At 42.7% G+C, this 24,645-nt stretch overlaps 2 long non-coding RNA genes across 3 annotated transcripts in view; both read right to left on the bottom strand.

The window, feature by feature from the left end:
- Positions 1-4,721: 4,721 nt before the first annotated feature.
- On the bottom strand, positions 4,722-5,421 carry LOC120603663 (uncharacterized). Of its 2 annotated transcripts, none has more exons than XR_005653071.1 (2): positions 5,324-5,421; positions 4,722-5,086 (listed from the first exon to the last, which is right to left on the bottom strand). It is a non-coding gene; the product is annotated as an uncharacterized LOC120603663 (long non-coding RNA). The 2 variants fall into 2 exon arrangements; XR_005653070.1 differs by having other exon boundaries at positions 5,337-5,421.
- Positions 5,422-23,075: 17,654 nt separating this feature from the next.
- Positions 23,076-24,645, bottom strand: part of LOC120603662 (uncharacterized) — a 73,482-nt gene continuing 71,912 nt past the window's right edge. The window contains exon 8 of the long non-coding RNA XR_005653068.1: positions 23,076-24,645. This is a non-coding gene — a long non-coding RNA (uncharacterized LOC120603662).

Raw genomic sequence — 24,645 nt, 5'->3', positions numbered from 1 at the left:
GAAGATTAAAGAGAGAGAAATACCATGTTCATAGATTGGAAGACACTCTAGGAAGATGGCCATTCTCTCCCAAAGCTATCTCTAAATCTGATGAAAAATCTGCCCCCAAAATTGTGACGCAAAGCAAGTTGATCTTAAAATTCATAAAGATGAATAAAGAGCAATGATAATTTTGAAGAAAGAGGAGAAGGGAAAGAAAGAAGAGAATGAGGGTGAGAGGAACAATTTCCCTTACTAGATATGAATAGTAATTATTCTTACAAGTCAACAATAAAAAGATTCAGTTTAAAAATCTGCAAAGGAAGGGAATAGAGATTTCTCCAAAGATTCACAATAGCCAATAAGCACAAGAAAAAAACTGCTCAACATCATTAGTCATCAGGAAAATGCAAATCAAAACCACAGTGAGATAGCATGTCACATCTATTAGGATGGTTATAATTTAAAAAAAAAAAAAGAAATTATCAAGTATCGGTAAGGATGTAGAAAATTGGAATCTTCGTACATTACTGATGGTAATGTAAACTGGTGCAGCCGATTTAAAAATAGTGTAGTGATTCCTCAAAAAGTTAAACAAAGGGTTACCACATGATCCAACAATTCCGCTAGTAGATATATAGCCAAGAGAATTAGAAACATAAAATCATACAAAAACTTGCACATGAAAATTCAGAGCAGCATTATTTATAATAGCCAAAAAGTGAAAAAACAAGTGTTCATCAGCTAATTAATGGATAAACAAATTGTGGTATAGCCATACAATGGAATATCATTTGGCCATAAAAAGCAATATGGTGTTGTCACATGCTACAATATGGATAAACCTTGAAAACATTATACCATATGTATAAAATATCCAAAATAGGCAAATCTATAAAGACAGAAAGCAGATCAGTAGTTACCTAGGGCTGAGGGGATGAGGAGTTTAAAGGTGATAAAGAGTATGTAAATTTTATTTTAATTTTTAAAAACAGTAACTAACTATAAAGCTGTAGCAACTAAAATATGCAGTGCCAGTGTAAAGATAAACCAAAGAAAAAGAATAAAGTGCTCCAAAGCTTAAAGGAATTTGGTATAAGACAGAGTTGACATTACAGATCAGTGGTGAAATGGTTTTATCAATCAATGATGTTGTACGACTGACTATCTATATGAAAATTAAAATAAAATTTAAACCCTTATCCATGCCACTTACACACATTAATTTTAGATAAATTGAAGAAACTAAGTGAAAAAAAAATTAAAACCATAAAACTCACAGAGGAAAATATAGCAAAACAGCTTTATGATGTCATAATTGTTCTAAATTAAAAATTCTGAAAGAACATATGATACCACAAGTAAAGTAAAAGGGAAGTACATAGCTAACAAAGAATTGGTTTCTGGAATGTATAAAAAACTTCTAGGATTAATCTGAACAACAGGCAAACAATACAGACAGTATAAAAATGTGCAAAAGATAGGAACTAGCAAGTTACAGAAAACACCAATGATGAACGTGAAAAATTCTCAAAGTCGAAGGAACACAAATTAGAACAATGAGGCACCACTACTCACTCTTCGTATTTTAAGTTGCAGTGAGGATGTGAAGAAATGGAAATTCTTATAAACTCTTGTTAGAAGTATAAATTAATAGAACCATTGTAGGGGGAAAAAAAAATCGGGCAGTATCTGGTAAATGTGCTCACACCATAATGCTCAGCAGTTCTCATTTCAGATCTGCCCCTTAGAAGGGAGAAAAACACAAATGCACAAGGACCCACGAGGAAAGATGTTCTTTGCAGGTCTTCTTCTAACTCCAAGTTTCTAGATGCCAAAGTTAAGGAAATAAAGAAGGAAAGTGGAGACTATAGGTGCAGGTCAATATAGCAGTTCAAATGAATGAATCGGATCTCCACGTATCAACATAGATAAACCTCAGAGATATAACATTCATTAAAATTTTTTAGAACTACATATGCAGTGAACGATGCATGTACCTTTTAAATATTCAAAACACTATGCCATTTGCAGTTACATATTTACATGTGTATTTTAAAAACATGGAAAGAAAGGCTGTACGCCATCTTTGGTTGGTAATTATCTCCGAGGTAGGTGAGAAAGAAAGAATGGGCTTCCTATTTCTTTAATTCTATTTGTAACACTTTATTTTTCAACTGATTAATCCAAATATGGCAAAATATGAATGTTCATTAAATCTAGGTGGTAGATAAATGAGTGCGTGTTCTAGCATTCTCTATGATTTTCTGTATACTTTAAATAGCTCCTAATTATTTTTTAAGAAAAAAATTACAAGGGGGGGCCACGAGACCGGAGACAGGAGACTAGTGAAAATCTACAGCAATAATTTAAGAAGAAGATGGGGGGCATGGACCAAGAGGGTTTCAGGAGGTGTGTGAAAAGTAGACAGAGTTGAGAGTAGGGGTCATTTAGTAGGTAGAATTCAGAGAACTTGATGACTGGTTATATAGAGTGATGAGGGGAAGGGAGAGAGAGAGGAAGAGAAAGTAAAAATTAGTATGCAAATGTCAGCTGGGGCAACTAGATGAATGCTTGATGGCCGCTGACTGAGTTAGAAAAGGGAAAAGACGATGACTTGGGAAATAATGAATTAAGTTAGGGAAATGTTTGTTTTAAGATATCAGGCAAATAAATAGACCTCTGGCCTAGGGACCAATTCCAAGAGTAAGCAGATCTCAGAACGTGGTCAGTAAATGAAGACCTGGGACTGTGTAAGGGAGAAAGGGGGCAAAGAATGAAACCTAGGAATGAAACAAAGAATGAGCACCCCGACATGTAAGGTTTGGGGGCCGAGAGAAAAGAAGCCTGAAAATGTGACTAAGTGACCGGTGAGGTCAAAGGCAAACAAGGTTAAGTGTGTGGCCCCAAGAACAAAAAAAAGTGAGGGTTCCAAAAATAGATAGAGAGGTCAGCGCTATCTGTACTCCATCAAGTGAAATCAAGTCCTCAAATTTCCAGTGGATGCAACATACAGAGGTCATTGCTGTCCTGGAAATAGGAGTCAAATTGTGAAGGAGTAACTGAGGGTAAGAGAACTGTGTCAGCAAGTCTAGACGCACACTTCGAAATCAGACTGTCTGGAATCCAATCCCAGACTAACGTGTGCCTCTGAGCAAGTTACCCAATCTCCCTATGCTTTCATTAGGTATTAACTCATCTACTATTAATTTATCACAGGGTTATTGTACTAAATAAATTAATACTAGGTGAGTTAGCACATTCATTACATATTGTCACTATATTGACAATAGTCACTATGTACACACGACTATTACAATACATGGTTGAGATGGGGAGAGAGAAAAGATAGCAACTAGAAGAAGCATTGGGCCAAATGATGGTGGTTGGGTGAAAGATAATGACTGTGTTTAGAAGCTGATAGAAAATTGGTAGGGAAAGAATGCAAAGATTCAAGAAAAGGAGAAGAGATGGTTGACGGAGAGAGTTACCTGGGGAGACTGTGAGAGGTTGGGGTTCAGAGCACAAGTAGGGAACTAGCCTAATGCTAAAGGTAGTAAACTTCTCCTGTGGAGGAAACACAAATGGATGCAGGTGAAGATACGCTCGAAGGTGGGCAGAGTGAAGAACAGAAAGTTCAGAGTATCCATCTCTCTGACAGCTTTTATTTTTGCAGTGACTCAGTCAGTATATGAGGTTGTCTCTTTATTGTAAAAATGAGGGATATTGGAGATCTGAAGGTATTAGGTACCAATGAGAAAGGCACTTTGGTGAACAACAGGAAGACTCACAAAGTGAGGCAGATTTCTGGGCCGCACTGGCAGCCCGGGGCGGGCTGGAGACCAGGAATTTTCAGGCCAGCGGGCACAAGCATCCAGGCATTCAAGCAAACACTGGTCTCCTGAGGTCTACCCAGAATTGTCTGCCATCTGATAAGTGAGAAGACACAGGAGCCAGCAAAACTCAGACCACCAGGTAGGTGCCAGTTGGCACCAAGCAAGTCAGCTGGTCCCAGGCACACAGTTGGCATTCAGTAGCAGGAGGGACATGGTTGCTGGGCAGGTGACCAAGACCTGGAACTGAGGCACAAGGCCTGTGCACTGCCCTCACAAAGATGACCTGACTGTGAGTCCCAGAAAGATGAGCCGGGGGTGCCCAAGAGTCTATCCTGCTACCAGTCAGGCTAACCCAAGAGCACTTATTTAATGACCTCTGTCTTTGGATCTACCAAGGGAGCTGGTTAAACATACAAATTTCCTCTCCCCATGCTTTGAGATTAGAAACCAGTAGATCGAAGATGGGAAACCTGCATCCCAACTTGCACCAGGTTTGGAAATCACTATTGCAGACACTGGGGCCAGCCTTTTCCCACTGGCAGGCATCAAGAAACTCAGCTGTGCAGAAGCCAAGACCCAGAGAGGGTTGGCAGATGGCACCCCATTCCCAAGCCCTGAAGGACTGAGGAAGCTGGTAGACCCACAGCTTCCTCCAAGACATCAAGGGGTTAAGCAAAGCGCTGGGAACCTGCATACTTTTATTACATTATAGGGATGTTATTGCATTATAAATAATGCCACAGGATGCATTATTTATACATTTAATATCAGCCTTGCTTATAAGTCAGATCTGTTCACTTTTAGATAAATACTCCGTCTGCAGCCTACCTCCAGCAGCCAAGCGCAGACGGAGAGTGGAGTATGCGGAGGGAGGGCAGACACATGTCAGAGACAGCAAAAGCCTTGTGATGGGAAGCAGATAATGTCTTTATGAAAACTAACAGATGGCTCTTTTGAAAGCCCTTTCAGTTCTCCTCTCTTCTGATAAGAGCGGGTAAGCGAGATACACTGGAGAGAGCTTTATGGGTTCGTACTTATTGTCCTAAGAGCCCAGAGGTAGGAGACAGAGAGGCCAAGAGCAGCAGGCGAGGTCAGGGGAGAGGGAGGGAAGGACGCCTGGTCCCTCGGCCCACTTGCTGCTGGTGGGGATCGGGGCACTGAACTGAGGCAGGAGGAGAAAGGATAGCTGCTTCTTCTCATTCGTTCAAGCATCTGTTCATCCAGAATATTCGCTGTGATGGCTTTCTGCGTGTCAACTCCTGAGTCAGGGGCTAAAAGAGATCCAAAGGTGAATAAGATGAGGCGGGTCAAGGGATTCTCCATTCGTGTTAAGATAAACCTACATAAATGTAACTGTGATCATGACATCGAGTGATCCACGTTAGAAGCTAAGACAGAGTTAAAGCGTTCAGAGGACAGTAAGGTAACTTAGCCATAAAACTTTATTATTATCACTATTATTGTTATTTTAGCTTAAAATAACTACCACATTTATGTGTGCAACCAACCTAGCTCAAATACCATTTACTCAGTGCCATGCTCTGTTCCAAGTGCCGGGGTGACAGCAGAGGCGAAGACAGACAGAGCCCAGCCTCTCGGGACTCACGAGCTGCAGGAAGACAGGAAACAAGTAAACCAACAGAATCCTTGCAGATACTGAAAATATAACAAAGAAATAAGCAAGGACAGAGCAAAGTGGGTCTGGGGTAGGAAGACTTCTCTTCAGAAGGAACATTTGAGCTACAACCTAAATGATGTCACATGAAAGTGAGGGACGTGCTTTAGGAGGAGGAGGGTGGCTATGCTGACACCCTGAAGGTGGGTAAAATTTGTACAGGTAAAATCGGAGAAAAGGAGTTTTCCAGATGGTGGGAAACAGATGAACACAGGCACTAGTGGTAGAATCAGGTGAAGTATTGAAGTTTCACAATTAAGCTGGAAGAAGGATGCCAGAATGATGAGGGTGATCAGGTCATCTGGGGGTCATATTAGAGAGTCTGGAGGTCTGACCTGAGATGTCTACACTTCACTCTTCGGGGAGAGGGGCGTGGGGAGGGCACCAAGATTTGCACAGAACTATCGAGTACGGACCGTAAACAAATCTGGCGGCTATGGCTAGGATGGATTGAAGAGTCAGGGAAAGAACGGAGGATGGGAATTCATCAGAAAGCTGTTTCCATCATCCAAGGGAAGCACACTGAAGGCTTCTCTATACTGTCCTTTTTAACAAAGCCCTTACCTCTAATTCTCATGCTTTCTCCCTAATTTTCTCTACAACTCAAAAATTCTTTATGTATTTGGGACAGAAAGCAGTAGCTCGGCAAGAATCTTTTCTAAACTTTTTTGTCTTACAGCTTTCAAAACTTAAAAGTCAGCGAGAGAGAGAGAGAGAGAACAGTATCAGCTCAGTGTCGATGGCCTGGTTTTGATCACTATACCGTAGCTACAGAAGACGTTATCATTGGGGGGAGATGTGTGAGAACAGGGCCTACCTCTGGAGGTTCAGTTTTGCATCTGTCTTTGCTATAGATTTTTTATTTGGGTTCACCATTGAATCCCCAGGACTTAGCGCTGCGCCCAGCCTGGAATGGATATACAGAGGACAAGAGAGGGGGCAGTGAGGAAGAACAGAAGAAAGAGAGGAAAAAAGACAGGAGGACAAGAAAGAGGGAAGTAGGAAGGAAAGGAAAGAGAGAAGGAGAGAAGGAAAGAGAGAGGCCTCAGAAGGAACCAAACATGCCAACACCCTGATCTTGGGCCTCTAGCTTCCAGAATTGTGAGAAAATAAATTTCTGTTGCCTAAGCCACCTATTCTGTGGCAATTTGTTTTTGTAGCCCTAGCACACTAAATACAAATCCCACCCATGGGGTACATACTGAGAACATCCCAGAGGAAAGGACCTGAGAGAGGCAAAGCCTGGACCCAAGGAGCAGTTCCTGGAGAAGGAGGTGTCCACGTGCCTGAGTAGGCCCCTCCTCTGGCCTCTGAAAATGAAACGACCAGAAGATAGGAGATGATGTGGCATCAGGGACAAGGACACACTTGGCATCAGATAAAACTAGCTTCGAGTCTCAGCCCTGCCATTTACCTGCTGTGTGACTTTAGACTAGTTATTTAATCTCTCCAGGACTCAGTTTCCTCATCTGTAACATGAAGACAGTAATAACATCCTTACAGGAATGTTGTGAGAATTTGAACAGGATAAAGACTAGAAATTTCTTAGCCCACTGCTGATTGAGTTAGCGGCAGTACCATCGTTATGGGTTATGTTTTTCTGATGCTAAAAATTTTTTTATATATTGTTGGAAAAAGAGGAGGAGAGAGAGCCAAATAGTCCTACTTTGGATCTTTTATTAAAAAAAAAGATGAGTCCATGACTTTTAGAGTCACTACGAGTACTCATTTGGCCACTAACTCTGTGACCTTGGGAACTCCCTCAGCTTCTTTGAGGCTTGCTGTCCTTGCGGAGACATTAAGACCAATGTCTGCTTCACCTACCGCACTAGGGTGCACCTGGAGAGGGCATCAGGTGCACTAGATAGCACCCTACACAGAGAAGAATCGCCGTGGTGCTCAGCTCCAAACTCCTGCCTGCAGTCTGAGCCCTAATCTAATTGGGAGAGAGTACGCGCATCCCTAGCTGACCTCCTGGCAAGGTGAGCCAAAAGCTTCTCTCTAAGCAACACCACATTCTCTCCCCCAGTTGCTCCAAGCCTTGGGATCAGAGCCTTCGCTCAGCAAATCATGGTAATAAATATGTTCTGAAGCAACTCCAGCTCTTACAGCCTTAATAAATGGGTTGCCATAGTGGCAAATTCAGACGCAGAGAGCATCTTTTCAATAAAGGCTGAAAGGGTTATTAATAACATTAATGTAGTGCCTCACAGTCACAGGCCCACGGAGAGGCCTCTCGCCCGCCTCCCCCGGCCCAGCCCTTCCAGGACTGGCCAGCAAAGATTGTCTGGCTATGGCCACTGAGGGGCTGTGACATGTGAGAGACAGAAACCCCACAACTGGAGCGAAGTGGCTGCGGGCAAGGCCAGCAAGACCCCCACAGGAGTTCACAAGGGGTGACGCTCCCCCATCTGACCATCTGACTACCTTCCCAGCACCCACTTCCCATGGGCCCCGAACAGTGCAGCTGCATTGCAAGGAGGTTGAGAGGACACACTTTCAAGGTGGAAGACCTGGGCTCACATCCCAGCTGAGTTCTTCTCCATGCCCTCCTGGGCTGCATTATTTAAAAGTGAAAAGCTCCTGGCACTACCTATCAACTTACTCTGATTATTTATTTCTCAAAGCACTTGTGGTCATCAGAGCAACTCATCAAATATTTCCAGCTCTCCAACTCCCAGGCCTGTGGCAAAGCTAGATCCCTTCTGCTGGGTGGGGCCAACAAATTCCGAGCAGAAGTAACACATGTTACTTCTGGGCCAAACATTTAATTGTCCATATGAGACAATTAAAAAATCCTCTTTTCCCTTGCATACATTCAAAATTGTGGCTGCCTCACTGGCCTGGGTCTCCGAATAAGCAGAAGGACACAAAACATAGGCAAGAAATAAACGTTGGTTGTTTTAAGCCAGAGGTCATAAACCTTTTCAGGCTTTGAGAGCCAGATGATTTCTGTTGCAACTTTCAACTCTGTCATCGTAACGTGAAGGCAAGCCTGGACAATGCAGAAACAGGTGGGCATGACCGTGGTGCAATCAAACTTGATTTGGCCATAGCTGGCTGAGCCTTGTTTCAAGCCATGAAGATTTGTTGCTTTGAGCCTGTCCTGACTGATAGGCCCTTATCCCCTCCTACATTGTTTATTCTCTTAGTACATTTGTTAACCATCTTCTCCAAGTATAATGGAAGCACAGTGAGGTCAGGAGTCTACTGTATCCCCAAGTACACAAAAGCGTCTGTGGTAGAATGGATGCTCAATAAATCTTCTTAAATAAATGTTAGATCATTAGCGGGGTGGCCATAAGTAAGTCACTTAACCTCCTTGAGCCTCGGTTTATTCAATTTGTAATAGAATAATAGGAAGAATAATAGGCTTCATGTCCCCAGGTTGTTGAGGATGCTACATGGAATAATTCATGTTAAGTGTAGGACCTATAAGTGCTCCCTAGGTGGTAACCGATATTTTTTGTCACATCTGGAACAACAACTTGCTCAGTCCAGCTCCATAGCCAACTCAGCCTATCTATACTCAGGCTTCTCCTCTATAAAATGGAGGTGCTGAGAGTCAATGTTAATTAATTTGAGTGTGAGGCTGCACACAGAAAGATTACTTCCTGTGGATATACCCTCTAAATCAGGAATTGGCAAACAACTGCCCAGGGGCCAAGTCTGCTGGCTGTCTGTTTTTATAAATAAAGTTTTATTGGAACTCGGCCATGCTCATTTCCTTATGTATTGTCTATAGCTGCTTTCACACTACGTTAGTAGTGATGAGTAGTTGCAACAGAGGCTGTAATGTCCTCACAGCCTAGAATATTTACCATCTGTCCTTTTACAGAAAATGTCACCAACCTTTGCTCCAAATGATCATGGAATCGAGAAGCACAAGAAAAGTCGTCTTACTGTTCCGAGCTTATGTTTGTATAGCTAGGTATCAAGATCCAAGTGCTATGGCTGACATTTTTATCTGTCAAATTTTATTTTGGAAAGCCAAATCCTGTACTACCCCCTGACAAGAGTTTTTGAAGTCCTGGTGCTATCACACAATAAACTCTATTCTGCCCATAGGTGTCCCATCCATGATGGGATTGCAAGGCCATCTCTACCACTCATCCATCCATTTATTTAGTCACTTGACACACATTTTCTGAGTACATATTATACTACAGTGAACAAGACTGACTCCATCCAATAAGGAGATGGTCCAGGATTCCCACCCAGAGTTTGTCATTACTCTTTCCACTTTATAACATAGCCAATTATGACTTCATCTAATAGGAAAATCATATAATTAACATTTCTCTACTCTCTATCAAGGATATTGAGAATTTAGCACAGTATACCATTCATTCATTTACCACTCATTCATTCATTATACAAATAAATATATGTTAAATGATTACTCTGTGGTGGTGACCATGACAGACGTGATTCCTGCCTTCACAGGGTTTATAATGCATAGCACATAATAGGTACTCAACAAATATATGTCGAATGAACTTATTTCCCAAATACCTGCTGGAATTTAGATTTACTTGACCATGCTGTTTGCTGTCAAGGCAGCACTGGGAGCAGAAAGCCCTTGAGAAGCAACTAGAGATCAAAGAAATCTCTCATCCTTATCTCCCATGAGCTCTATGATCTTGGATTTAAACTCTGTGAACTTCAACTTTTCACCTGTGCATTGGCACCATATCCATAACCCGCACAGATGCCACAGGGATAACATTAGATTGTGCAGCTCCCAGTGCTAGGTCTGGCATTTAGAAAGTGCTGAGATAATAACCAGCGATAATAATGGCTAATATTTACTCCACGTCAAGTCAGTGCCACACAGTTTTGGGCACTTCATATGTGTCAACTCATGCAATGTTTACAACCAGCCTGTGAGGTAGGAACCATGATCACCCCTAGGTTATAACTGAGGAAATTGGCAAAGAAAAGTTAAGTAACTTACCCAGAGTCCCACAGCTACTAAGCAAGAAGTCAGCCAATGAGTGTCCAATAAATCTTAGCTGGCTCCCTCTCTTCCTCCTCATACCCGCTAAAGAACTTTTCCTTAGTTCAACATGATGGCTGGTTCCAGTGGTCCCTCTTCCTCAAGTGCTTTTCTTTAATAATAAAATCTAGAATCTCATCAGATCACACATCCAGCTCACTCCCAGCTCCAGTGGTTTTAAACTGGGTTCTCCAGATGCTGAGGTCCTGCCCAGATGCCCCTGAGGACATTGTGGGACAAAGAGGAGCCACCAGGGTGCTCATTTCCATTTCACTTTGTGTCTCACAAGGACCATGAGCTTCTCCACCTTTCAGAAAACCTACAGGATATCAATACATTCCCTGAGTCTTCTGGGCTCCGTCTTCTGTAAAGGCCACTGGCCTGGCCTTGGACATATCTCTGCAATTTGTTCAGTAACTGGAATGTGGTTTGTTGTGATCTAGAGCCCTCTGGGGACATTTACAGATGCCACCCTTCTCCTAGTGACCTTCGACATCGTGGACTTCAGTCGAACTAAACTCTGTCATGTCATCAGGGAGTGAGCACCCCATGACAAAAAAGGCCCAAGAGATGAATGTGGAGCTTCCAATATTGTGTGATATTGGGCAAGCTGTTTACCTCACTTTGCCTCGTTTCCTTCTCTGTCACCTGCAGGCAAGAGCACCAACCTGGGAAAAACACCGTTAGCAGTTGGAGGAGTGCCTAGCATGATGCCTGGTGTGTAAAGTGAGCACGACTACGTGGAGGTGGTGGTGAAGGCGGCAGTTAAAGTGCACTCTTCTATTAAAATTTTCCCTTCAGTGACATATGTAGTACTATTAAAGGTAAAATAATAATAACACTCACTAACACTGAGTGAATGTCCACTCTATGCCACACACTGTGCTAAGCCCTTTGTACGGCACCTTCTCTTTTTCCCTTCATGGCAACCCTTTGGGGTGGCCACACTTGTGGTTCTGCGGGAAATTGTAGCACAGAGAAGCCAAGCAATGTGTTCAAGTTCGCACAGCCAATAGGTCCCAAAGCTGGCGAGCAAACCCAGGCCTCTCCTACCCCAGAGCTAGAGCACCAGCCCACGATTCTACACCACCTCATGGACTTGTCCCCTCACAGGGGACCCCCTGCCCCACCCTCCTGGGAGTCCAGCCTCCTCAGGACCCCCAGGACTCCTCATGTCCATCCTGGTACCCTCAACCTCCTCCCCCTGCTTCCTGAGCTGATGCCCGCGAAGTGACCCAATCCTTTGCAGAGCCCCCGCAAAGCCCTCAGCCTGACCCCCACATAATGAAGGGAATTAATATGGCCGAGCCTCCAGCCCAGCCGAGCCACTTCCCAGCAGCCCCGGCCAGGCCTCTAATTGATTAGGCCATAAAGCCTGGGCACTAAATTGAAAGGAGCTGCACTAATTCTCTTTTATGTTAAATTTCTGTCTTTCCCCTTTATCGAATCCCCCGCCCAATGTCCCTTTCCCTCCCCATCATGGGCTTGCTGTGGGCCTGTTTTTTCCGTGCACAGATTAAGTACCTAATCAAAATCTTGTCTCTCCTAATGGCATAAAATTGAAAGATAGATATTGCACTTTACACAGCTGATTAAACACTCGAATGTGGCTAAATGCTTAAAGGGCTTGTTACATTAACTAACTCTGTCATCTGCCCACTGTCTTATAATTGTGTGTGCTCGAGCTGCTTCAGGGGAGGCACAGCAGAAAGACTCTCCAGACACCTCCTCTTTGGTAGAACCCCCACCTCCCTCCCTGGGGCCTCCTCTCCAGAGCTGAGCTGGGGTACAGGGATTCAGAGCCCAGGAATGGCCACCATGCTCCCCTCCGGCCTTGGGTGGCAGGGACAGGGAGATCAGACGGCCCCTTCAAGCCAACTCAGTGAGCGCCCTCCCCTTCCACTGCAGCAGGTCCATCCCAGCCCTCACTCCCCACACCCCACCAGTGTCTGGCCTCTTGTCTCCACAAGTATAAGCTCCCAGAGGGAGAGGCCCTGAGTGCATGTGGCCGGCAGCGTCCTCGTCATCTATTTTGTTTTGCCTTTCGAACCTTCTGATCCCTCTCCCTATCACCTTCCATGTCAAATCCACCTGTTCTTTGAACACAAGGAACCTTGAAGGCTATGACCATGGAATATGGGAATATGGCAGGCAGTGGGGGTGGATTGAGAAAACTATGTGACACTCTACCTACCTCCTGACTCTGTGTCGCTGTCTTAATTCAGCACAGGGCACTCTAGGGCATCAGCCATGGAGTAGACAAAGTGTATTTGTCAGGGTTCTTCAGAGAAACGCAGCAGATAGGATGCATATACACTAAGTTCTCACTTAATGTCATCGATAGGTTCTGTAACTTTAAGCAAAACGACATGTAATGAAACCAATTTTACTATAGGCTAATTGATATAAACACAAGATCCCACAGCATCCTCCCAGCATCCAGCGAGTGCTGGCTTGAACAAAACATATAGCGTTATTCAAGGAACTGCTCAAACATTGTGTGTGTGTGTGTGTGTGTGTGTGTGTGTGTGTATAACGGAAATTTATTATAAGGCATTGCCTCACACAATTATGGAGGCTGGTAAATTCAAATCTGCAGTGTGGGCCAACAGGTTGGAGACCCAGGAGAGCCGGTTATGAAGTCAAAAGTCTGTCTGCTGGACAATTCCCTCCTGTTCGTAGAGCCCAGGTTTTTTGTTCTAGTCAGCCCTTTACTTGATCAAAGGAGGCCCATCCACATTAGGAAGAACAATCCGTTTTTACCCAAAGTTTACCTATTGAGATGTTAATCTCATCCAACACCATCCTCCATTTGACATAAAACTAACCATCATACAGGTGAGACATGCAGAGGAAACTGACCTACCTAAGTTTCCACAGCAAATTAGTGTAGGGTTAGGTCTTGAACCCAGTTGCCCTGACCCCCAACCTTGATTCTCACCGCTGGGCCTCACTGTCAGGGGATGAAGGACAGGGACAGGCTCACTGCTCAGGTAGTGGAAGGCAGCCTTTTCCGTGACAGCTCGCAACCAAGAAGAAAGGCATATTTCACAAAGGCATAACAAACAAACATGAAGAATTTCAAGCATGACAGCTAATGGAGAGCGTGGGCTCGAGTTGGATCAGACCCTGGTTTGACCCCCGCTCCAGCTACTTGTCTTCTCAGAGTCCCTGGCAAATTTCTTAATCATTCCATGCTTCCATTTCTTCATAGGTAAAATGAAGACTCCAGCAGGCATCCAACAAGTATGTACTAAACACCATCGCTATGCCAAGTTCTGAGCTCGGTGTGGGCATTTTACAGTGAAAACACAGGCCATTTCTGTCTTCATGGAGCTTCCGGTTGAGAAGAAAGGCAAGAATCATTAATTATTAAACAAGCAAGAAAATTACAAATTGTAATAAGTGCGATGCGCACAAAAACTAACAAATGTCCAGCCACCTGGACGTTAGGAGAAAGAGATCTGACAAGGGAACAAAGCAAGGGGTCAGCAAGTCTAAGGAGTCCACGCCAGGACTGAGCTATCACAGGCCAAGGCGGCTGCAGAGTGGAGAGCTGGGACTGTCTTGCCTTTGCACCCTTTTTGTTGTATGACCCTGGGCATTTGTTATCATCGGAGCCACGACAGTGATGAAGGAAATACAACACGGGGCCGTGGTGATGTTCCAATGACAGAATGTTTGTCCTGTACCTGCCTCAGCAAAGACTGGGTGCCCAAGACCTGGAAGCTGAGCCCTGGAAGGGCCTCGAACTCATTCAAACCTGCTCCAGGTAAGGTAAGAGGGCAACCTTTATCCCCTCTTCTCTTTCTCTCTGTCTCTTCCTGGCTCTGTTTTTTAATCTCCATTTTTCTCTGTAGTCTGCTTTATCCTCCCCTTTCAGACCGACTTCCTCCACTATATGTTTTCTGCCCACCCACTACCCACCTGCCAGCCAATAGTTCAAATAAATTAGGTTGTCAAGACACTAACCCCAGCCACAACTAGACGTGAACGTTCAGTTCAAATGCCCCCCACCACCAACTCCTGTCTCTACATCTTTTAGTTAAATTCTTAAGAGAAGAACCAGTTGGTCTTCTTATCTGACAACTGACAAGCAGTCCTTAGGCAGGTGCCCCTGACCCAATCAACACAGCCAGTAGGAAGAACAATGTCATAGGCACCACGGGAAACCAATGGGGAAGATTCTCCAGGCGGGGATTTGAGGCAGGTCCCAAATGCAACTCGTCTACACCTGGAGTTAAGGAAGCACAGGTCTTTGGCTCCAAGAACAGCCACTGTAGTCCCACTATGCGCCACACCTTGCAGGGCCATCCTGCCTCATTCTGCCAGCCTGACTAGATGCCGGTAAAATACAAGGATCCTCTCCCTTTTTAGAGTGGACCTCTTTACAAGAGCAACACCTGAACTAGACTCTATATTCTGATGGCTCTTAACCACCCATGGTCCTGTGGGAACCACGGGCCTCCGGCTGTGGTAACCAACTCCTTCTGTCTATGGGAACCTGCTCCCTCCGTCTGTGAGAACTCCCTCCCTCCATCCATGGGAAACTCCTCCTGTCTGTAGGAACCTTCCATCCCTACCCACCAGCAGTCCCTCCTTCTTGTAGCCTCTGTGGAAAGTGTCCATTCCCCCAAGGGCCTCCTTTATACAGCTCAGTCGAGATTATGGGCTCTTCACTAAGTGCTTCACATTAAAAATTCATAAAGGAACTATATATACATATATATTTTTTTTAAGAAGGTGGGTCGTACAATATAGAATTCAACTGTATACAAAGCACATCACTAAAAACTAGGGGCAAAGCGTTTCTAGGTGCTGAGGGCACCATGGGCAGGTGCAAAGGAATGTGGTAGTTTTGGCAGCCTCCTCTCCCTACTCCCTGACTCACCCCAGCCCATCCTCCTGATTGAGAGGCCACCCTGAAAGCATGTATATGCATTAGCACATACACTACTCACACACAAGCCCTCTGACACACATGTGTGCATATGTGCTCACATACATGGCATACTAGCCATCACATGCATGCACATAGGGAATTACACACACATATACCCACACATGCACACACACTCATGGACATTCACATCCACAGACATGCACTCATAAGTGCACACATTCAAATACACACGCTCAAGCACACATACACTTGTACACACACCCTATAAGAGTGCACTCAGCCACACGCACCAGACTTAAAAGAACTATAAATAGTAATAACTACATTGAGTGCTTACCATGTGACAGTCCCTCTTGAAACATTGTCTCATTTATGATAAAAGGCTCTAATATTCATATTACATTGAGGAAAATGACCCACAAAGACCTCGGCAAAGTCACTTGCCCAAGGTCACACAGCCAGTATGACTGAGGCAGCATTTGACCCGGGTCCACCCAACCCTGAAGTTCATGTTTCCTTCCCCCAGGAATCACAGGCAGAGGTTCTCTCTCCAGAACCTCCACAGAGCTTGGCTGATCTGGCCTTCATTCCTGGCACAATCCCTAGTGGGCAGCATGACTAGGGAAAGTTATTTAATCTCCTAAACCATCCTCATCACGGGAAATAGCAACTCAAGCCTTGGTACCTTTTGCTCCAACAGCTCATACCCAACCTGTCTGGAATCCCGTCTCCACTCACATCGCCTGCTATCACCCTACTCCAAGCTGCCATCATCTCTCACTTGGACTACTGCAGTGACCTAATAGGTCTCTTTGAGGCTTATCACCTACAGCTTCTTCTCAACCAAGCAGCCAGAGATCTCATTGTTAATGGCTTTATTGAGATAAAAATTGACATACAAGAAACTGCACATATTCATATTTAAAGTACACAATTTGTTAAGTTTTGACATATGTGTACACTGGTGAAATCATCACCACAATGAAGGAAATAAATATCTCCGTCATCCCCAAAAGTTTCCTCCTGCCCCTCTGCATCTCTTTCCCACCTCCGTCACTAGGCAACCACAGATTTGCTTTCTAGAATTTTATATAAACAGAATTATACAATATGTGCTCTTTTTTTGTTTGGTTTTTCACTTATCATAAAAACTTGAAATTTATGCATGTCGTTATACATATCAATAGTTTATTCCTTTTTATTGCTGAATAGTATTCCATCATATGGCTATATCACAATTTGTTTATCCATTTTATCTATTGATAGTCATTTGGATTGTTTCCAATTTGAAGTTATACGAATAAAGCTGCTATGAACATTTGTGTACAAATCTAAGACAAAAATCTAGATGTGGAATAGCTAGAATTCATAGTAGGTGTATGCTTAACTTTTGAAGAAACTGCCAGACTGTTTTTTAAAGTGATTGTATCATTTTCATTAGCACCAGCAATATATGAGAGTTTCAGTTCCTTCATATTCTTACCAACACTTAGTGTAATCAGCCTTTTTAATTTTAGACACTCGAATTGATATGTAGTGGTGTTCTCATATGGTTTTTAATTTGCATTTCCCTACTGACTAGTGGTTCTGAGCATCTTTTTATATGCTTATTTGCAATCCATTTATCTTCCTTGGTGAAGTTTCTATTCAAATCTTTTGCTCAATATAGTTTTGAGAGTTCTTCGTATATTTTGGATACAACCCTTTTAGCAGATATGTGTTTTGCAAAGCTTTTCTCTCCATTTGTGGCCTGTCTTTTCATTCTCTTGACAATGTCTTTTGAAAATTAGACGTTTTTAATTTTGATGAAATGAGGTTTAACCATTTGTTCTTTTATGGATCATGCTTTTAGTATCTTACCTAAGAAATCTTTGCCTAACCCAAATTCACAAAGATTTTCCCCTGTTTCCTTCTAGAAGTTTTATAGCTTCATGTTTTACATTTAGATCCATGACCCATTTTAAGAAATTTTTTGTATACTATTGAAGGTAGGGATGAAGATTTATATTTTTTGCATATTGATATCCAAATACTCCAGCACCATTTGTTAAAAAGATTATCTTTCCTCCGTTAAATTACCTACAGCTTTGTCAAAAATCAGTTGTCTGGATATGTATGAGTCTAATTCTATATTCTCTAATTCTGTTACCTTTATCTATTTATCTATCTTGATGCCAAGACTTATGAGTTGGTTACTGCAGCTTTATAATAAATCTTGAAATCAGGTGGGATAAACCCTCGAATGTGGTTCTTTTTTTTTTTCCAAAGTTATTTGGCTGTACTAGACCCCTTAGCATTTCCATGTGAATTATAGAACCAGTGTGTCCATTTTGACCAGAATCGTGTTAAATCTATAGATTACTTTGGGAAAAATTGACTTCTTAACAATATTGAATCTTCTGACCCATGAACAAGGTATATCACTTTATTTATTTAGATTTTCTTTTCTATTTCTTGACAATATTTTGTAGTTCAGTGTATATAGATCTTTTATATCTTTTGTCACATTTCTCCAGAAGTATTTCATATTTTAATTCTAGTGTGAATGTTATTGCTTTTTTAATTTCAACTTATGATTTTTTGCTAATATATACAAATACAACTGATTTCTATGTATCGATCTTATGTCCTGCCACCTTACTAAACTCACTTGTTAGTGCTCATAGCTTTTTTTTTTTGTATATTTAATGGGATTTTTAAATATAAACAACATATCTTCTGTGAATAAAAATAGTTTACTCCTTCTTTTCCAATTCAGATGCCTTTTATTCCTTCTTGCTTAATTGCACTTGCTAGAATCCCAGTACAATGTTGCATATGTTGTGCTTTAATTTTCACTTTGTTAAAAACATTTTCTTACTTTCTCCTTTGACCCATGATTTACTTAGAAGTGTGGGATTTTGTTTCCAAATATGGGGGATTTTGCAAAGATTGTTCTGCTAAGGATTTCTAATTTCATTCCAATTTAATCCCACTATGAAAAGAAAAGATATTATGAATGGCTTGGATCCTTTTAAATTTACCGAGACTTTAAATTAGTTTGATGGCCCAGAATATGGTCTATCTTGGTAAATGTTCCATGTGCACTTGAAAAGAATGTGATTTCTGCTGTTTTGGGGTGGAGTGTTCTATAAATAAATGCCAATTAGTTCAAGATGAGAATGGTGAGGATGGGAGCATCCCAAAATAGCAAGATGCTGAGTCCCTTAGTCATCCTTGGAGAAAAGCTGCCCAGGAAAGACACAGACCAGCAACTTCATCACTGGACTTTGTGTACATGAGACATAAACTTTTATTACTTTCCACCATTGAGATCAGGAGTTTTACTTGTCACTGCAGCACAGAGTAGCCTACTCTCATACAGGGCCTCACTCCTGAAAGATATTATTCAAATACCTACCTTTCTCCAGTGGAATACACAGTGAAACGTAGGAAGGGAGCAAAGTGTCTTTTCTCATTGGAATCCTATAAAATCAGCAGTGGCCAGAACTATCTTGTTTAAACATCTCTCTACTCTTCTCACACAATCTAGTCTCTCTCAATTTTATACAAACTATATTTTATCAATAATCTGCTCATGATAATGGCAGGATGTAGATTCAACACTCAGCCCTGGGAGAAATTTATGAAGGGATATACTGATACCTTGAATCCTTCAGGGCAACCTTATTAATATATGTGAGCTGTTCCCTTTCACTCTCTTCTCTGAGTTTATCCCAGAATGGGTTTCCATTATGGTCCCTTTTGTTTGATAAGTGAATGAATGAATGATTAAATAAATGGATGGATGGTTGAATGAATTTGGTGTGGCTAAGCTGTCTATGAGAATCTTCCTAAATATTAGTTAAAAAGGTCCCAGTCATCTCCTAGGTGATAAAGTAAAACTTTCCATATCAACCCTGTCTGAAGTCAAAGAAAGAATTGGAAACTCCTTTGTTCCCAGAAAGGGAAACGTGGGCTCCCCAGCAGCCATGTTTAGGGATCCACAGCAGAATATTTTCACCAAATCAGGACTTCAGCTCTCTGTTATGAGACAGTCAAACTTGTTCCAATCCCTGTTGATCCACAGAACAAGGACAAGTGACTCCCTGATTGGCTGATCTCTCCCTAGTTTCATGTAAATGGGGTCACCAGCGGACTCTTGTCCAAAGCTGTGATGGGTGAAATAGATTTTAGAGATCCTATAACCCTTACATGCAAGAATTCTCTCCAAATTATGGTTCCTGACCAGTGCTGAGCCATGAGAGGCTGTACGGAAAACCCTTGGGGCAGAAACTCATCTCCTGTAATATGGCAGACTAAGTATTAGAATTAGTTTCCCTGCTAACAATAACTGGATCAAATATATTTTGTAAATCTTCCTAAAAACCGTGAAAGGAATTATCATGACAAAATCTAAAGGAAAGTTGGACCCCAGAGAGTTGTGAAATACCCAAGAGACTTTTACCCTGAAGGTATTTGCCAAACCTGGACAATTTGAGCTTCCATTTGCACAGCCTCATGGAATGTGGGGGACCAAAGACAAAGCCCAAAGCTTACTCAAAGTAGGTTATGAGTCTGTTAGAAGACCTTCCTCCATTACGTGGGGGCCCAAATGGTCTACACTGTCCACGAAATGGTAAAACAAAAGTATGCTGTCTCCTGTGCCAACTCTCCACCACCCCAGAAGACCAGAACAAAAACTTGCTCAATATGAGTAGAGCATGGGGTGGTTAAGAGTCTTAGAAAAGTTGCACTATGAGCCAGCCAGTGAATTTGCAGCTCCAAGTAAATCTCCCAGTGATCCAAAAAGAAAAAAGAAAAAGAAAAAGAAAAAACTTATAAGCCATAATTTTAACGCATACTGACCTGAAATTGGTTGTGTCCCTGGGGATGTGGCAGAATCATACACAAATATTCTCTGAAAGAATACACCTAGACCAATCTAGGCTACAAATATTCTCTAAAAATAATTTGCCAACAGAATACCTGGGATTCTCCACACGCTAGACCAGAAGCTGCAACTAACCCCACATAACCTGAGTCGTGTCCCTCCTACCCCTCAGCCAGCATGGGATTGACAGAGCCAGGCTGAGGCTAGACTCCAGTTTGTCTCTGATTCGTGAGGAAGAGGTTTGACAGAAAGTTATAGTGACAACAAGTTTGGAGGGAGATAATTAAAACCACCCCAGATAGCACCATTCTGAATCTCTCTCGAGTATTTCATAAGCACCGATTACTTAAATGCAATTGATATGCTGATTACAAATCGTTCTTATTTATTGATTAAGATAGTACGCAAATCTTGGTTAGCCTAATTCCGGTTGCTATATGTACTCAAAGGTAAGAAACCTACATCCATGAAAATATCATCAATAATTATGTTTCCACACTAAGTCAAACTTTTTGATGCAAATCTGTCCTATGAATGTGTGTCTTAGAATGTGTACCACTTTTTACACCATTGACAATACACACTTGTCCTAATGCTTTCCTTTAAGAAAGCATTTTAGGTTTGCTTTTAAGCAAACCTTAACACTAAGACCTGAGTGCAAGATATTTATTTGGAAGGAGATTTCAAAAAATACTGTGAGAATTGGGAAAGTGAGACAGAAATGGGGGGAAGCCAATAAAGGTTGTGTTGATAAATAATACGAATGGGGCTCAATTCCACAGGGACTCCTTTGAGAGACTGCTGTGAGCACTGTTCAGAGTTGTCCTACTGAGGGGGAAAAATCTGGGATATTTTTCTACCAACTCCCATTTCTCATTGGCTGAGGCCTGTTCCAGGGACATTAACTCCTTGACACCTCTGACCAGCCCCATTTGCAAGCCAAACCACTCTCTCAAGCAAGATACATCCTCCAGCAGAGAGAAACAAGAAACTGGAATAGACCAAAGGGATATGCACAGGACACCAACCATATCTACAGAACACTCATTCACTAGAGTAAATGGTCTACCAGGGGACATCCTCCAACATTAGCCCAGCTGGTCTGACATCAACCAAAGGAGGAACCTAATGTGTGCTAGTCACTCATTCATTTATTCACCCAACCGAAAATTACTGTGCAACCACTGTGCTCCAGGAACTCTGCAAGTCACTGGGAGCGGAGTAGAGACTGGAAAAGCATGTCCTCTGGATTCAAGTTTCTTGCAATCCAATGTATGCTCCTGAAGCTCCTTCGCTTCTACTTCGTATGAAGAATGTCAAGGCTAAATGGCATCATGGTTAAGATTCCGGGCCCTGGAATCAAGGAGACCGTGGTTCCAAGTGACCTTGGGCAATTTACTAACCTCGTAGAGATTCATTTTGTTTATCTGTAGAATAGAGATGCAGTAACTGTTGGGAAGGCCAAAGGCAACAATTTACATAGAACATTTGACATAACACCTGGCACTCAGTACTAGATCTGCTGAAGAAGAGGAGAAGGAAGAAGAGGAAGAAGATCCAGTACCTACTTTCAGGGGCTCAGAAGCTAGAAGGAGACACAGACACAGTAACAGGCAATCATAAAATCATATAGCTATGCACTGGTCCAGGTACTATTGCTATGTACAAAGCAACCCAAATGTCTTGACAGAAAGCAACCATTTGATTATACTTGTGGATGATATGGGTCAGGAATTCATGCAGGAGCTCAACTGGAATGGCTAGAAGAATGAGAGTGACTGAATGGCTGCAGGAAGAAACATCTAGAGCACAATTTGGCCAACTTCAGTCCATGAACTAAATCCGGCCATGCCGTTCATTTAGGTGTTGTCTACAGCCATTTTTGAATGACAACAGCAAAGTTGAATAGTTACAACAGAAACTGTATGGCCTACAAAGCCAAAAATGTTTATTGTCTGACCTTTTACAGAAAAGCTTTGCTAACCTCCCATTTGGAAGTATTTTCTTCACATGATTGGCAGCTGATGCTGACTGTCCATTTGGACCCCAGCTGGACTGTCAGTTGGAACTGTACATGTGACTTCTCCATGTGGCCTCTCACCATGAGCTAATTTGGGCTCTTTCCCAACATGGTGGCTGGGTTCTGAGAACAAGAGCCCCAAGAAAGGAAGGTAAAAGCTGCATGGAACTCTCTGATTCAGCCTCAGAAGACACACTGTGTCACCTCTACACTATTCTAGTGGCCATGGCCATCAAAAGGTCCAGCCAGGTTCAAGAAGAGAGGACATAAACCCCATCTCTGGCTGGGAAGAATAGCAAAGTCACATTGCAAAGGAGCATGTGGGATGGGAAATACAGTTGCTGCCTTCTTTGTCAAATACAATATTCCATATACAGGGGATTTTTTTAAAAAATAGACTGAAGCAGAAAGGAGGATGCTTCTCCAGAAAGCTTCCTCTTAAGCTGGTTGACTCTTAAGCTGAGGCTAAAAGCATAAATGAGACAAAGCCGGGCCAAGGTTTCCTTTAATGATATTCAAACCTGCTCCATAGCCACATAGATTCAGGATACCTTCCTGGGGGAGCATGCCACAAATACAGGCAGGGGAGAGGGCACGGGTGTGTCTGTGTCCAGTCCCAAAGGATTCTTGGGAGACTATGTGAGATGACAAAGTAAAACAGACCAGGACAGAGATGCCAGCTATATGGATTTAGACTTACAAAGGCTAAGATCAGTGGCACTGTGCCTGAAATATACATATATATGTTATAGTTATTTATATAACTATATATAGTTATATATACATATATAGTTAACTATGTAACTATTAAGTCATATAGTTAATGACTTCACTACGTATAGCAAAGACATTAACTATAAGAATAACAACTAATATTTGTTGAACCTTTACTGTGGACTGAGCACTGTGCTAAATTCTTCCCATGCAGTATTTGATTTAGTGCTCCCAAAATCCAGTAAGGATTTTTGTTTTCATTTTTTTTATGTTTGTTTTGTTTTGCTTTGTGTAATATCGAATGATTTTTTTAAAAAGACATTTGTTTCAAAGCAAACATATCGCAGGCCAAGGCTGACTCCAGCCTTCAGCCCACATTAGGACGGGGTGCCTCCAGCTAACAGGAATGGGACGCCACTCTGACAGTGCCATGGTGTATTTCCTCCTGTGGCCGTTAGACACAGCTCACAAAGCCAGACATGGTCAGAGATAAAGAGTGTTGTTTTTCACGCCTGGAGAACTAAAGTGCTTGACTTATAAGCTAGGTTTCCCTTGTAGCAACTCTTCTGAAATACAGCCCAGCCTGTTAGCTGGTAGCACATCAGGAGAGTTACAAAGACCAAGGAAGCCCGCCTCTTCTCAGCTACAGAGGAGGAAATGGATGGAGTAAAACGAGGAGTCAGGCCCAGACTGCTTGAGATGGAACCCTCTGGCCAGGCCTCCCACGGCCCTCAGCCCTTGGAACCCTGAGTGTTTGCTCTGCACCTGGTCTATACAACGTTGCTACAAGTCCTGGCTTGAGCCAGCTAGCTCTGGTTCACCAGGATAACTTGTTTTCACTCACTTCTGTGCACCTAAATATGTGAAATGCTACTCAACTCTTCAAGAAGGGGGACCCTGTGGGCTGTGGGCAAGGCCATCGTCATGGACTTCTCTACGATTCTGTACGTCTGGCACTGAGTCAGTGGTGGACCATCCTCCATCAATGCTGGGTAAATGAGCAGATAATAAGCTCCTTTCCGTGTTCTGCTCTTATCACACTGCTGAGTTTATATTCAAAGCTTTGACCTCAAACGTTGGGAAACTTGGACAGCTATTGTCATATTCAGTGCCTATTGCTGCCATTGGCCCTGAGATACCTTTGCCACTCATCTCATTTCATTGAAAAGGGGCCGTTGTAAAAACAGAGACTCTATGTCCTTTTCAGTACAGCCACCCATCAGCAGAGATTCATCTGCAGCTGGACATGTTCCCATACCTGGCACCGAGACCCAGAATTCTCTGCCCAGGTGAGTCAGGTTGAACATGGCAGTGGTCAGAATCGTGCTCAGCATCTAGGATGCAGACCTCAGAGCCTGTTCAGTCTTGTAAGCTGTGCAGCTTTTCTGAGAACAAAGCCTAATGTGGGTGAGATCCATCAAAGATAACTTGGACGCCAACCTGAAAGTCTTTCTGTAAGTGAGAGATCAAGTATTTCTCCCAGACCATTTCCCATGCTTAGATAACATGCTCCATCCACAGGCCTGGTGGTGTGCGAACTCATCTCCCTTTGGCCATCGCTGATTGGACCAGGTTTTCCAGGTTGGACCAATCATATTCTCCATCTGGGATTATGGGACCCACATCACAGAGAGCGACGCAGCGGG

Source organism: Pteropus medius, unplaced genomic scaffold (genome assembly GCF_902729225.1).
Source record: "Pteropus medius unplaced genomic scaffold, Ma_sr-lr_union100, whole genome shotgun sequence".
Lineage (NCBI taxonomy): Eukaryota > Metazoa > Chordata > Mammalia > Chiroptera > Pteropodidae > Pteropus > Pteropus medius.
The sequence above is the reverse complement of the archived record's forward strand: the minus strand, read 5'-3'. Positions and strand labels throughout refer to the sequence as shown.